This window comes from Saccopteryx bilineata, chromosome 2 (genome assembly GCF_036850765.1).
Source record: "Saccopteryx bilineata isolate mSacBil1 chromosome 2, mSacBil1_pri_phased_curated, whole genome shotgun sequence".
NCBI lineage: Eukaryota > Metazoa > Chordata > Mammalia > Chiroptera > Emballonuridae > Saccopteryx > Saccopteryx bilineata.
In genome coordinates this window covers 206,449,929-206,465,882 of record NC_089491.1, presented here as the reverse complement: position 1 = coordinate 206,465,882, position 15,954 = coordinate 206,449,929, and the positions used below count along the sequence as shown (strand labels likewise).

The 15,954-nt window shown below is 39.4% G+C and overlaps 1 long non-coding RNA gene across 1 annotated transcript; it reads left to right on the top strand.

The window, feature by feature from the left end:
* The first annotated feature begins 3,947 nt into the window (after positions 1–3,947).
* LOC136323116 (uncharacterized) lies at positions 3,948–14,447 on the top strand. The gene is made up of 3 exons (XR_010728919.1): positions 3,948–4,225; positions 10,110–10,355; positions 13,888–14,447. It is a non-coding gene; the product is annotated as an uncharacterized lncRNA (long non-coding RNA).
* Positions 14,448–15,954: the final 1,507 nt, after the last annotated feature.

Sequence of the window (15,954 nt, the reverse complement as noted above, 5' to 3'; positions counted from 1 at the left end):
GAAAAGTTTTTAAAGCACTCATTCAACTCAATGGTAACACTTGCAGTATTGAATCACTTGACAGGAACAATCAACACAAATGTTCAGAAATTTGTTCAGAAATTAAACCAAGTGAGAGAAATCAAGTGTGCTGGATGAGTTAGGCCCCTAGGAGGTTCCCAGTACTTGACTGTCTTAGCAACCTTACCTCAGCAGAAATGTCTACCCAACTCGATTTGCTTTATAATTTCACAGCTGCACTTCCACCACAATTAAACTCTGGGATTTCATTTCTTTACCCAGAGTGGCAATATATCCGACTGAAGCTCTTCTCAGCCTGCAAGCTTTATAGGGGCCTTGAACTAGAGTCTATTGTGTTACTAAACCATAACCAGGCAGTAAATTACATGAAGGAAAACAAAAGCACATTCTACTGAGTAGAGTTTTTTTGTTATGACTGTAGTTATTATTTAAAGAATGACTCTACCTTACTCTAAAGGAGCAAATATTGAAACATTTCTTGGGAGTTTGTCATCATACTTCATCTTTAGTTTGCTTTTAGTTAGTTTAACAATAGGAGCAAGATTTGAGAGAAACAGTTTCCATGTGGGAGGGAATGCTGGTGCCTCAGCAGTTATAGCAGTTAACAAGGAAACCCTGTTTCAATAACTCCTAGCATTTTGCTTTTACATCTGTAGACAAACATGCTAGGGAGGGAACCAAAATAAAATGTTTCAACCTTCTCAGCATTCCTGAAACTGCTTGAATGTTTGGCATCAGCATCTTTTGCTCAATGGACTTCAGGTTTTTCAGGGGGAAGTGATGGGGAAGCAGGAAAACGGAGCAATGCCATAAAATAGACAATTATGTAAGGACCATAGGGTTGGGGAGGTGAAATCATAGTTCCCCAGGAGGCTGGGTGTTGACCTCCCATCAAACCTATTTCTATCTAATTGTTTCAACCCACTCTCACCACCCCACACACACCCAAAAGTTGGAGCAGAATTTGGGACATGAAATTTGCCATAGCATTTTTGTACCAAACAGGAGAACACAAAACTCACTAGTGTCCTTGCTTCCTTAAATAATGACACAATTACCAAAAGATCCTTATTAAACATTCACACTATAAAAGCAGAAAAAGAATCTACGCATGAGCGATCCCTCACCTATCCACTCCATACGCCCATTAAATGATGTCATGATGCATTGTGAGAGGGTGTTAATGTTTTGAAAGAGAACCTGACATCCTAAGAACTTGATGACCTTCAAAGCACTTCAAAGGTTCTGTTGTGGAGAGACTATAAACAGGGAAAAGCTGTTCAAGGTCAAAACGGTTCATTGGAACCTGTCCGGTAGTGGCATAATGGATAAGGCATTGACCTGGAATGCTGAGGCCACCAGTTTGAAACCCTGGGCTTGCCAGGTCAAGGCGTATATGAGAAGCAAGTATGAGTTGATGCTTGCTGCTTACCCCCCTCCCTCCTGCATTTCTCTCTTTCTCCTCTCTCTAAAAAAAATCAATAAATAAAATCCTTAAAAATATTTTTAAAAACCTTACTAAGCCATTAAAAAAAACCCACAAACCACTGCTGATTGCAGGGACTCTGGGTACTTGGGAGCCTCCCTTTTTAACAAGTTCTCAAACTCTAAAGAATTGGAAGGATTAAATTTCATGCCTTATTTGGGGGGGAGGTGAAATTAAAATGTTTCGTAAAATTAACATATTTCTACAACTCTTAAATGTTGCATGGTTTCTTTAGAAACAGATTCCCTTCACCTCTGGGGAGAGAACTAGGGCAGCTGTTTGCATTACACACAACCAGCAGCAGAGATTTTCATTAGAAGACAGGGACTTTTACGAGAAATTCAATAATTTAGAAATGTATAAAAGTCTCTGAGTTTCAAAGAAGATTTACTTTTAATTTTGCTGAGAAAACTAATTCTTGCACAGGAGGGTTTTGTAAAACAAGGCTTTTTCAAGGACTTTAAAAAGAAAAGAGGAGGCCCTGGCCGGTTGGCTCAGTGGTAGAGCGTCGGCCTGGCATGCAGAAGTCCCGGGTTCGATTCCTGGCCAGGACACACAGGAGAAGCACCCATCTGCTTCTCCACCACTCCCCCTCTCCTTCCTCTCTGTCTCTCTCTTCCCCTCCCGCAGCCGAGGCTCCATTGGAGCAAAGATGGCCCGGGTGCTGGGGATGGCTCCTTGGCCTCTGCCCCAGGCGCTAGAGTGGCTCTGGTTGCAACAGAGCGACGCCCGGGAGGGGCAGAGCATTGCCCCCTGGTGGGCAGAGCGTCGCCCCTGGTGGGCGTGCCGGGTGGATCCCGGTCTGGCGCATGTGGGAGTCTGTCTGACTGTCTCTCCCAGTTTCCAGCTTCAGAAAAATACAAAAAAAGAAAAAAAAAAGAAAAAAGAAAAGAAAAGAGGAGAGAAAAGAAGAAGCCAGTATATGGGGGTGGTGAGGACAGAAATTATGCTCCTTAATAAAAATATTAGAGAGTAGTCTGCTCATTGCAACAAATAAAACCATGTAGCCCAAACAGTTATGTCTTGAAATGAGAGACAGCAGAGTGCCCAAACAAAAAAAGTAGGACACAGAAGCATGTGCTGCTCTCAAACATTTCTTAGGCCATCTCTTAAATCATAGCATCTTAATATGCTAGCTCTGGAAAGATTCTTCCTTTCTGACTCACACACAGTAGTCCCTACTTACCACAGTTTTGCTTACCAGTGGCCAAATGAGGTCTGGAAATACTAAATGGAACATTCCAGAAATAAACCATTCATAAATTTTGACCTGTGTGCTATTCTGAATAGCACGATGAAATCTTGTGCCATCCTACTCTTTCATGCCCTAGCCATGAATGGTCCTTTTGTCCAGCATATCCATGCTGTATACACTACCTGCCACTTAGCTATTTGGTAGCTATCTTGGTTATGAGGTCGGCTGTCTTGGTATTGCAGGACTTGTGTTCAAGTAACTTTTATTTTACTTAATAGTGGACCCAAAATGCAAAGTAATGATGTTGGCAATTCAGATATGCCAAAGAGGAGCCCTAAAGTACTTCCTTTAAATGAAATGGGGAAAGTTCTTGACTTATCATTTCATATCATTTTGCAAGAAAAAAAGATATCATACAATAAGGTATTTTAAGATTGACAGAGAGAAACCACATTCACATAACTTTTATTATAGTATATTATGATAATCATTCTATATTACTATTACTAATCACTTATTGTCCTAATTTATAAATTAAAATTTATCATAGGTAATGTATATACTAGAAAAAACATAGTATATGTATGGTGGATTCAGGCATCCACTGGGAGTCCTGGAATGTATCCTCCTCAGATAAAGGGGGGGGACTTCTTCTATACATAGAAGAAAGGAGGCCATTGCTGGGGGCCTCAAGCACACCCCCTTTGAGCAATCTGTCTCAACTCCCTAGGCAGAGAGAGAGGACATCTCCCCTAGGTTCAAAGAAGCCTTTTTCATTTTCATTTCGTGCTGGGTCCCACAGATTATGTCTGTGATTCCATTGTTTTGAAATCTAGGCATTAGTACCACTCAGATTGCTCACGAGCATGGTGCCTGACCATCCCAGGCGTTGTCACAACAGAGTGTTGAAGTCTAAACAGTGATGGACCTTCAAGTGCTACTGTTTTTCCTTTGGGAAGTAAGAAATATGGTAAAAGAATTTCCTTGAATTCTCACATAGGCTCTAGGGAGCAACAATTTCTAAGCAATGCCAGCCAAAGAGGTTGGCCTTCTCATTGGTCACAGTCCATTGGCACACTGGCACAGTGCCCACTGTCTGAAGTCTATCAAACATTCTCCAGGTAAACAGATAGGGCCAATGGGACAAAAGTTACTGAGGAATAATTCTGTTACTAGATTCACACGAGTACTGCGGGTCTCAAAATCCAGTGCCTAAACCGGCAATATCAACATGGCCTAGAAATGTGTTAGAAATACCCAATCTCAGACCAACTGAATCACATTCTGGGGGTGTGGCCCAGAAACCTGACTTTTAACAATCTAGTCAGGTGATCTTGATGGCATTACCAACCACCGGCTTATTAGAAATGGAGGAAATGAAACGTTCCAACTGGAAGGCTGGATTAATCTGAGAATAAGCCAGAACAATAGTGTGAGAGCAGCCTTTGGAAGGTGGGCCCTGCGTGTGAGGCAGAGGTCTGGCTGCCCAGAATGAGAAGAGCGTCCTGAGGCCTGTGATGGAGGTAGGTAGCACTGCCTGCTCAGGTTCAGTCTCAGCCACATGTCCTGTGGGATCCTGGCAAAGCACTTGAGACCTCTGAGAAACTTTTCTATTTCACAAAATGAGAAGGCAGAAACGAGCCAAACATTATAGCACTATTTGTAAATAGCCTATTTATTCTTTCCCATCAGAATCCTTCCTGGGGACTTTCTTTTTTTAAGTCAAGAGTAATTTGTAGTTTGTAAAGTTTTTCTGAGAAAGACTATGTTTTAAGCATCCACCTTTAGACACCAGACTTCTGGCGCACCTCTCCCCAGCCTCCTGTCCAGTGTGGTGTCACCAATGGACTAATCAGTAGCCACAAGCCCATTTAAATCTAGGATCAAGAGACATTTGTGACAACATGATGGGCCCTGAAGTAAGAGAGGACTATCATTTATTAACTATCTTTCTAGCTGTTTCTGCCAGTTTCATAACACTCACTCTTCCCAACTTTTCTGAGGCTAGAAATTTGGGCAAATAAATTGCAAAAAAGCAAAAAGGTCAATTAAAACTATATACATGCTTGGAAAAAATATTTATTTCTTGAATTTAGTTCTTGAAGGCAAAGACATTCTCTGCTTAAGTCTGTACAACACTCAAATGCTAGAAAGTAATTTGATGCTTTGGTGGCCTCATTTAAGAAGCAATACAGAACTAGAAGAGAGAATGGAAATTAGTATTACTTCTATGGTCAGCAAGTTGACAGTGCCCATCAAAACTTAAATGTATGTACAATATGAGCCAAAGTTAGACTTACAGGACTTTATCTTACAGATATACTCAAATACATAAATTGGTTCTAGGTGGTAGATAGGACAAGGGTCTCCAGATATGGACAGCTCTAAATGTTAATTTTTCTAAGTGTTAAAATGTAGCACTGGCATAGGCTGGTTGGCTCAGTGGTAGAGCATTGGCCCAGCGTGTAGAAGTCCTGGGTTCAATTCCCAGTCAGGGCACACAGGAAAAGTGCCCATCTGTTTCTATACCCCTCCCCTGCTTGCTTCTCTCTCTCTTTTCCTCCTGCATTCATGGCTCTATTAGAGCAAATTGGCCCCAGGCACTGAGGATGGCTCCATGGCCTCTGCCTAGGCACTAAGAAGAGCTCGGTTGCTGAGCAATGAAGCAATGCCCCAGATAGGCAGACCATCACCCCCTAGTGGGTTTGCCAGGTGAATCCCAGTCCGGGTGCATGTGGGAGTCTGTCTCTGCCTTCCCTTCTCTCACTGAATAATAATAATAATAATAATAATAATAATAATAATAATAAAATGTAGCACTATATTTTTTCCACCAGCTATAAACAGGATGAGCTTGACAGAAACCCAACAGGATAAAAGCAACCAAATGAAAAGAAAAAAATCAATGTGTAATTAACTATATAGTGATTAGACAGAGCTTTGGATATAAATCCTGTCTTCTCTACTTGCTGCAACTAAATAAAACTACATTGTGACAAACATCTCACAGAGCACCCTAAGTGGTGAATCTCTTGATTTTGGTAATATATGTGTTCAGTAAATTATTGTTTGTGTTAATAGGGAACTGGTTAAATAAGTTATAGAATACTTGGCACCTAGAGCAAAGAATGTGGAAGCACTTTACATACTGATATAAAGAAAACTCTAATGCATGTTGTTTTTCACAAATGCAAAAGGCAGCACAATGTGATCAGTATATTATCATAAAAAACAGGAATAATAATTTATATATATAGATATATTGTTTATGTAGAAAAATACATGAAAATATGGGTACAGAGGAAACCTGACATTGGCAACTTCCAAGGAGATGAACTTGGGGCTGGGAAATGGGTTGGGGAGACTTTTCACTGCATACCCTTTTGTTCCTTTAGAGTTTAGAGCTGTATAGCTATATTATCAATTTTTAACATAAATGAAATAAAATAGGAATTCTTTTTTTTTTTTAAGTAAAATGAAGGGAGATAGAGAGACAGACTCCCTCATGTGCCCCAACTGGGATCCATCCAGCAACCCTTGTCTGGGGATGATGCTCTACTCATCCGGGGCCAATGCTCACAACTGAGCTATTTTTGTGCTAAGGCGGAGGCTTTGTGGAGCCATCCTCTGTGCCCAACAGCTCGAATCCATCAGGCCATGGATGCAGGAGAGGAAGAAAGAGAGAGAAGAGGGAGAGGAATAGAAGCAAATGGTCACTTCTCCTGTGAGCCTGGATCAGGAATCAAGCCCAGGACTTCTACATACTGAGTCAACGCTTCCACATGCTGATTGACACTCAACCACTGAGCTAAATGGCCAGGGCTATAAAGTAGGGATTCTAAACAGGTTTTAAAAATAAATTATTAGCCTGAAAAATAAAATAGAAATTCTAATTTTTCTTAAAATAATCATTTTAAAAGTCTGGCAGTTTGAAAATTTTTCCTAAGAGTGCAACAAAACTTCTCTAATCCATAAAGGAAAAAACCCATGTACTACTTTTTTGTTCTTTTCAGTAAAATAAGATGAACCTTTTTTACCCTTATTCCAAAAAGGCAAGACCAAAGAGATGAGCCAGGGAGGAAACAGACACTGGAATAGTGGTCGTGAAAAAGGACAATACGTGAAAGTATGGGAGGGGAAGCTACATTTAACTAGGAATTTATTTTGATGTCCCTTGTTTCCAAAAAGATGTCATTGGACTTAGTAAATTATCTACCACACAGAAATGCAATGTCAGTGAAAATAAACGAATTGCTCAATAAAAATTAACCAGTCACTCACTCAATAGATGCATAGTTTTGAAATGAAACCCAAGAGAAAGTCATTGCCTGTCACCTCATAAAGAAAACACTGTGCCATGCAATGAATAACTGATGCAACAATAGCCTTGCTGTGGTTATTAGAAGTCCACACTACTGTTATTTATATCTTTGAATGTAGACGGAAGTCATGATCACAAAGCATACCTGAGTTTTGGAGCCAAACATAATAGTACGAGGGACCAAAATAACAGAATCTAGGTAAACATCCCTGCCACATCTGTTTAAGTTATGGATGGATTTTTGCATCATCTGAGGAGAGGAAGGACTGCATATACTTTAAGCTGTTCTCCATAAATGTTACACTTCTCCACAGGCTTTTGCTTCTTACTAAGTGGCTGTGAATTTAATGTTATAATATCCTGCCTGACAAGTGACAGGTACTACTGTAGAACAGATGATGGGTTTTAATCATCAGCAAAGCTAGCTTGAATTAACATCCTTTAACATAAGCTGATGAGAGTCTCCATCCCATGTAGAAATAGAAAATCTAGCTTTTGCATGGAAGTGAGCTGATGAGAGGGTCAAGATTTTCCTTAAGAACATTTTAGACCCATTCCAACATATGCATGAATGGAGGATTGATGCTCAAAGTTTGACCAAAATTTAATATATTTGCTTGAAAGAGATGAAGACATGTATTTCAAAAGTTCAACTTAGTTATTTTTTAAGCTAAAAAAGCACCCCAAAACATTTAAATTGGCTCCATGGTAAAAGATCAAAAAATAAACTAGTTACAAAAATGTATGTTTTGATAACTAAGTCAGTTGACTTCCGTGGATGCAAGCAAAAAACAAAAACAAAAAAACAGCTAAATGTTAGAGTATCTTTAAAAAAGAAAGCTGACTTGGTTATATTTTATCTTCAGTTACTCTTTCTGTCAGTGTATCAGTGAGAGTAAGTTTCAGCCTCATTTAACAGAAAAACCAAAATAGCAGTGACTGAAACAAACAAAAAAATTCTCTTTTCACATCAAAGTCTACAGATAGGCAATTCAGGGCTTCTACAGTGGCTCCAGAGTTATCAGGAACCAAGCAAGGCTCCTCCTATCTGTTTGTAGCAAGAAAAATGACAATCAAACAGAGAATAATAGACTTCCAAACCATTTAATAAAGGAAGAGGAATTTATTAGTAGCCGGTGCAGCATGTGGGACTAATAGCACCAAAGCACGAGCTCCCCAAGGTTAGATTTCTTACATCGTATACACCTTGTACAGTGATTGTCCATGCAAGGGGTGCGTGGCAAGTGCTTGATTTCTTTGACTTCCTTGTCTGCAGACCTACATGACTTTTGTGTCTCCGGGAAGGGAGGGAATAAAAGGGGAGGTTTGGATTGCTGTCCTTGACTATTCACATAAACTATTTTCCTTGCTGGTGCTGCAAGTTTATTTCATGAAGCTGATAAAGGCGCTACAGCTGCAGTTTGTTACTTTTCAAATTTTCTCAGTCAGCCCTATGAGCCCTTCTTCCCTTAGTTCAGAACCCTGAGGTCACTGGCTTGAGTGTAGAATCAGAAACATTGCCCCTTTTCTTACATTCTTCTGGTTTCTCCCTTTTCATGTTTCCTCAATATCTTAGCCATCCTAGAATGCTTTCCATCCACAAGGTCAGCCAGGATGGTGGCTGCAGCTTCTGCCAATGTGCCCAAATATGAAGAGGGAAGAGGAAAGTGGGGACAACTCTCAACTGAGTGTTGGGGAAATACGATTAAGAACAAAATTTTCTCCCAATCCAGAAATCCTCTCTGCAAAGGTAATAAAGAAAGAAAATACTATTATTATGGAATAAGCATTAAATAAGAATGTGACGCACATCACAGGTAATTGTATAAGAGATTGCAAAGTCAGGGAGAAATCTCATCTTCACCCATAGTGCCTGGCAGATACAACCCATTACATACATGTTCTTAGGATAAACAGTAACTAGTCCTAAAGTCAGAAGACTTAACAGCATCATTTTATTTCACACAGTTCATCTGAAATTGACCTGGAATATGAGGTGCCCATCTGAGTTAGTTAACTGAATTTATACAATTTGAATGTATATAGATTTCTCATATCTTTGTGATAGCAGAAAGTTTTAGAACTTGGAACCAAGTTAGCTAAAGTTAGTCCCCTCCCTTCCGCTGAGACTTGGAGACAAGGGGCTCTCTTTTTTGGATGTTAACATGGAAAGAAGAAGGTTCCTGAATTCTTTTTCTTTTGTGTGTGTGTGGCAGAGACAGAGAGAGTCAGAGTGAGGGACAGACAGACAGGAAGGGAGAGAGATGAGAAACATCAATTCTTCGTTGCGGCTCCTTAGTTTTTTCATTGATTGCTTTCTCATATGTGCCTTGACCAGGGGGCTCCAGCAGACCGAGTGACCCCTTGCTTGAGCCAGCGACCTTGGGTCCAAGCTGGTGAGCTTTGCTCAAACCAGATGAGCCCGCGCTCAAGCTGGCAACCTTGGCGTCTCGAACCTGGGTCCTCCACATCCCAGTCCGATGCTCTATCCACTGCGCCACCACCTGGTCAGGTGGTTCCTGAATTCTTAAGACATTCCTGGGTTGAAAAGCTGACCAAAAGCTTATCTAGTTTTCAAGACAATTTATATACACTTCAAAGAAGAGAAAGTACTTCAATCACAGGTTTTTAAAGAAAATGCTCTGGGAAGTGCCGTCAAGGGTCTCCCCACCCTCACCTGTCTCTTGCTTCAACAGTGTTTGGACGGAACAGACCCAAGTCAGTCCCTCTTCCAGCCTCCAACCACCCTCCAAACTCCTTCCCAATCACCACCTTTGGAATCACCTCAGCCACCCTCAGCCTCTAAGACCAGCCAACACCATTTTTTTTTTTTTTTTACTTTAACTCCTTATTGCAGAACAATCACAAGCTCCCAAATTCATCAGAATTACTACACTGAGATGGAGGCGCCGTCAACCCCCTGGTCAACCTGCATCTGTGGGCCCCCTACACCTACCTCTCTCTGGGTTTCCATTTCAACCTCGAGGATGTGGCCCTGGAGGGTGTGGGCCAGTTCTTGCAGGAGTTGGCTGAGGAGAAGCAAGAAGGCACAGCAAAACCAGCACAGTGACCGCGTTCTCTTTCAGGACGTGCAGAAGCCTTTCCAAGATAAGGGAGGTAAAACTCAGGATGCCTTGGAAGCTGCCATGGCTGTGGAGAAGAACCAGAACTAGGCCTTTTGGATCTGTATGCCCTTGGTCCTACCCACACAGACCCTCAGCTCTATGACTTCCTTGTGAACCACTTCCTGGGTGAGGAGATGAAACTCATCAAGAAGATGGGCAACTAACCACCTGACTAACCTCCATGGGCCGGCCCCCAGGCTGGGCTGAGTAAGTATCTTTGGAAAGGCTCACCCTCCAGGACGACTAGGGGACTTTGGAGCCCAGAGGCCCTTGAGAGGCCCCTCTGCATCCCCCTGGTGTCTGGCTTCTGCCTGAGACTCTCCCTGCAAACACCAGGCAGCCTTTTAACCTCCCCTGAGCTCTCTCCCATGCATTAGGTCAAATGAAAACAATAAAGCTTTTTGCAGCAAAAAAAAGAATAATAATGAAAAATCAAAATTAAAAATTAAAAAATAAAGTGCTCTAAGTAAAAGAGAGGGAAATTTCTTCCCTCATTTTCAACAGGGAGAATTAAGCCTCTTACTTTTATTTTGTATCATATTTGTCCTTACTGCACATGTCAACAGCCTTTAAGGGATGGTCCCATTTACAATAGCAACAAGAATGAGAGAATGCCTGGGAATTATCTTAACAAGAAATGAACAATAACTGAAGGTATGAAATTTTAAAACCCTCTGAAGGATACAAAAGAGGAATTGATGAAAAGACATACTTGTTTTAGTATGAGAAAAAACTCGACATCATATAAATGTCGATTACTTATAAGTTTTTTTCCTTTGAATACAATAAATAATGACTTTTAAAAAATTAGACAAGATAACACTGAAGTTTATTTTTAAAAAGTAAACAACCAAAAACTGGCAGGAAAACTGTAACTGTGAAGGACAATGCAGGAAGATTGGTCCTTCTAAGTGATGAAATAGATTATAAAGCCTTAATGCTCACAGCAGTGTTGTCTGGCCAGTGGATCAACAGACCAAGTCACAGACAGTGTCTAAAAATAGACCAAATGCATAGGAGGATTAAGGATGGCAAGTCACATCAACATGGAAAAGGTAAGTTATTTAATATATGCTGTTGGGACAACGAGGTAGCCAGCTGTCTCAAGGGAAACATTTTTAAATAGAACTAAAATTTTAATATACACTAGAAAAACTCTTTTTTAAATTGATTTCTAGAAAGAGAAACATTGATTTGTTGTTTCACTTATTCATGCATTCATTGGTTGTTTCTTATATGCACCCTGATGAGAAATCACACCCAAAACCTTAATGTATCAGGATGATGCTCTAACCAACTGAGCTAAGCAGCCAGGGCCAGAAAACAATTCTTAATGAATCCGAAATTGAAATAAAAAAGGAAAGACATAAATGAACCAGGAAAAAAAAAAAACACCTTTCTGTGACTCCAAAATCCAAAGTCTTAAAAGAAAATACCGATGAATTCAACCACATAATCAAAACTTCTGTGTGACAAAATAAAACAAACCAGAAAAGCAAAACCAAAAAGCTTTGAAGCAAAGTCAAAAGACAAATAGCAAATCAGTAAAGATATTTGAAATTTATTGCAGACAAAGACTTACTATAATATAGTGTTTCAACAAATTAGAACAAAAACAATAGAAATGGATAAAAGAATTTAAGAGATAATAAACCAAAAAAAAAATATGCGTCTCAAATATATGAAAAAGATGTGTAACCTCCCTCTAATATAAGGAATACAGATTCAAACTGTCATTTTTACCTGTCAGATGGACTAAGAGTCAAAAGTTTGATAATACATGGTGTAGATTAAACTGGAAAAATAGGCACCCTCATACATTGCTGGTGGGGCTATAACTTAACACAACCTTTAATAGACTGTAACTGGATGACATCTACAAGAATAACAAATTCACAATATACTTTCAGAATTAGCAATTCCAAATCTAACATTTTATTCTAAGAAACACTTGCACATATGTGAAATAGAAAATGTACACAGTTAATCTCTGAACCTTTTTTGTAATAGCATAAAATTGGAAACAAACCAATAAATTAGAATGTAGCTATAAAAACAGTGAGGAACTATTTATGTACTGATATATAACTATCTGAAAAATATATTAATAAATATAAAAACAGATGTAGAACAATTTGTATAGTATGCTGCCTGCCATTTATGTAAAAATAAAAAAGCAGAATATAACACTGGTTCACATTTCCATTCCTCTCCCTCTTCCCCTCCCCACCCTCTTCACATCCCCACACTCCCACAGACAATAAAATTTTCAGGATTAATGAAATAAATGTGATTACCTTTTGGAGCAAGTTACCAACGAGGCAACACAGGATAGGATGGGAAGGAGACTTCTCAGTGTACAGAATTTCAGGGTATTTTTAACGGAGAAAATCAGTTACTGTTTTAAAAGAAACACTTAAAAAATTTCATAACAAGATCCCAATTAAGCACATGCAAATTAAACCATAATTAACTCTGCTTTGAGACAAGGCTGAAAAAAGTCAATTAAAAATAACAAATGCCTATATTTTTCTAAAACCTATCTACTCCTAATTATGTAAATGGCCAGTAGTAGAAGCTTCAGGTCTAAAGTCTCTTTATTGAGTGTTTATCTGGAAGCCTCAGAGTTGAGGAAGGGAATAGGCATTTGATTTAAATGATGTTCCTATTTAGTTAGCATGTTTATAAATTAAGAAAATGGCTGAATTTTACCAAATGTGATAAATTGCTTTCTCAATTCAATCAAATGAAATCACATTGGCAGATCTGATTTTTTTAGAATTGGCTAAGATTTACTCAATCCTATTTAGAGTCTTCTCAGTATAACTTCTTTCAGATTTTAAAATTAGGTACGAAATAGAGGGAACATAAATGAGACTCTGTTGGGCATCTACAAAGTTCTGGCAGTTGCCATAATGATTGTATTTGGTTACAGAGAGCCTTCTAAGAACTGAGCTTCCACAACCTCACATAATTTTAGGTTAGGTAATTATTTCACAGAATTTGCCCAGATTATAAATCTGATAATATTTACACAAATTTTTTTTATACCTGAATTTTTTTAAGTCAATACAAAGCATATGAAAAATGTCAATGCAGTAGGGGTGTTTACACAGGGAACAAACAGGACGCTTGACATAGTTTCAAAACAAATTAGAGAAAGTCACCCCAGAAGCAAAGGATGTTTTAGGAAGCATTTGAAGAGCCTTCCCTGGTTTAGTAAATAACTTAAAGGGACTAGGTCCACATGGGATGAAGGGCTCCAGAGAGTGAAAAAGAAGCTTTTGTTTTTTAAGCAAATTTTATTGTTCAAGGAAACAGCCGATAGCAAAGATGTCACTTGGGAGGAAATGAGTCTATTTCTATAAAGAATCCAGAGCTTTCTGGGAGAGAAGGTATCAAAAGTCCAAGTCTGTTCTCATAGCTTTGACATTAGGAAGTCTCTGACTGGTCAACCAAGGTGGCCTTCCAGGCAGTGACCTAAAGAGGAGGGTCCATCTGTAAAGATCTGGGGTCTGTAAAGGAACTACAACTGGTTGTGGGGTGCGGAGGAAGCACTGGTTCGGGCATAGTATGTAGCTAAGGAATCTGGCCTCAATAGTGGTGTTTGAAAAATAAAAGCTTAAGCCTGTGAGTAGGCATCAAGAGAGCTTTGTCAACCAACAGCATCATCAGTCTCTGATGGTGTTGAAATTCTGGTGTTTGTAAATAAGACCAAGCTGTTCCTCCCACATGATAGGTGCTGGCAAGGATGTGGAGAAAAGGGAACCATCCTGCACTGCTGGTGGGAATGCAGACTGGTGCAGCCACTGTGGAAAACAGTATGGAGATTCCTCAAAAAATTAAAAATGGAACTGCCTTTTGACCCAGCCATCCCATTTTTAGGAATATATCCCAAGAACACCATATTACTGACTCAAAAAAAGAAACGCACTCCCATGTTTATGGCAACATTGTTCACAATAGAGAAGATCTGTGTCTGTCAGTGGACGAGTGGATTAAAAGCAGTGGTACATATATACAATGGAATACTATCGGGCCATAAAAAAGAAGGAAACATTACCTTTTGCAACAACATGGTTGGACCTGAAAACTATTATGTTAAGTGAAATAAGCCAGGCAGAGAAAGAAAAATATCATATGACCTCACTCATTTGAGGAATCCAAGGAATAATGTGAACCGAGGAATGGAATTAAACCTGAAGGGAAGGAGGGAGGGAGCTGTTGGGAGGGGAGGAAAGGAGATGTTGAGGGTAATACAGGGAGGGGGGATGCGTTCAAGGAGACACTAGAATCTATGTAAACACAATAAATAAATAAATTAATTTTAAAAAGAATATAAAATATTTGAACAATAATTATGTTAATTATAACAATTAATTATAATAAACTTGATCTAATGCAAAAAGAAAAAGAAAAAAATAAGATCAAGCTGGTTGGAGTGTTTAACATTTGAGTAGGTTCTTAAGGAGGAGGTTCTAGGCTTCCTGTTGATAAGGCATTTGGGTACTAGAGACCCTAATTGAACAAATAAGAGCATACAGCCATGTGCCCCTACTGTCCAGGCGGTGATGCAAATTTGAGAACATCCTTTGTCACTTTTGTTTCTTCCATCAGCTCACTAACTTAGCTGACTGTGGTTTTTTGTTTCTCAGGTAGTGAGAAAGAACCAAATTTTCATATATGAAGATGGTCAAGCAATTGTGTCATAGAATGAAAATGCTTGTAACTATGGAAAACAGAAGGGTACATCTCTCTTCCAAGGGAATCCAAATACAATGATGTGTAAAAATCGGAGCAGATTAGAGAAAAGGAAAAGGCATCCTGTCTACAGGCAGAATTCAGCATCTGTCTCAACTGCTACTTTAATACTCTACAACTTCACTGTACCTAGAACCTGTTTTAGTTTCTTCAAATCTTTCTGCTACCCTAAGATCACTATGAAAGATTTTTAAAGGATCCTATAAAGAAGAGCCAACACTTTATTGAGTCACAACTCAAGTCTTAGCTCTAGATCTTAACTACCCAGAGATGGCTAAAACAAGTTAGTTCCCAAACACTATTTGATATTGTCAACACCATTTGTTCAATTTTCTGTCTCCTTTCCCCTACTATCATCTGGGATACATCTCTGTAAAATTTATAGATAAACCCAATTATACCTTCTTTAAAGCCAGGATTTTGTGTAATATTTATAAGATTCATTTCTTTTAAGTATTAGAAACTCATCCATAATGCTGCCTACTCCAGCTTACCCACATCCTACTTTTTTTGTGTTTTTTGTTTTGGGGTTTTTTTTTGCCACTGGAGCCCCTGGACACCCATAGACCCTGACTTTCTGACTGTGCCTTTTGTACTATGTACCCAGCAGAACTCCTGGCACACGGTGCACTTTTCATGTGCTTAATGATTTCAACTGAGTTCTGTTGGCCTGGCATTCTGGTTAATGTGCCTGATCTTTCTCTCTGTGAGTCTCTAGATATAGACTAGAATTCTTGGATAGTACACCCATAAACATAGACCTAGTTTCCTGGTCCCCGAAACTTGCTTTCTCTAATTTGGCATGCCATTCTGACTTTGATTTTCCCTTCTGGAAGCAGAGTGCCTTCCCCTGCCTTTTCTTCTCCATGAACAGATGTTTCTACACTAGGATATAATTTCTTTTCTGCACTCCCAGAGCTCCACAAGCTGGCAGTCTGTCTCGGTTCTTCTCAGTTTGTCCCATTTTCCTGTAACTCATAATTCCCCTGACATTTTTGAAGGTATACTTCTATAAAGCTGTTTTTAGAAAGGCAAGAAATTTACA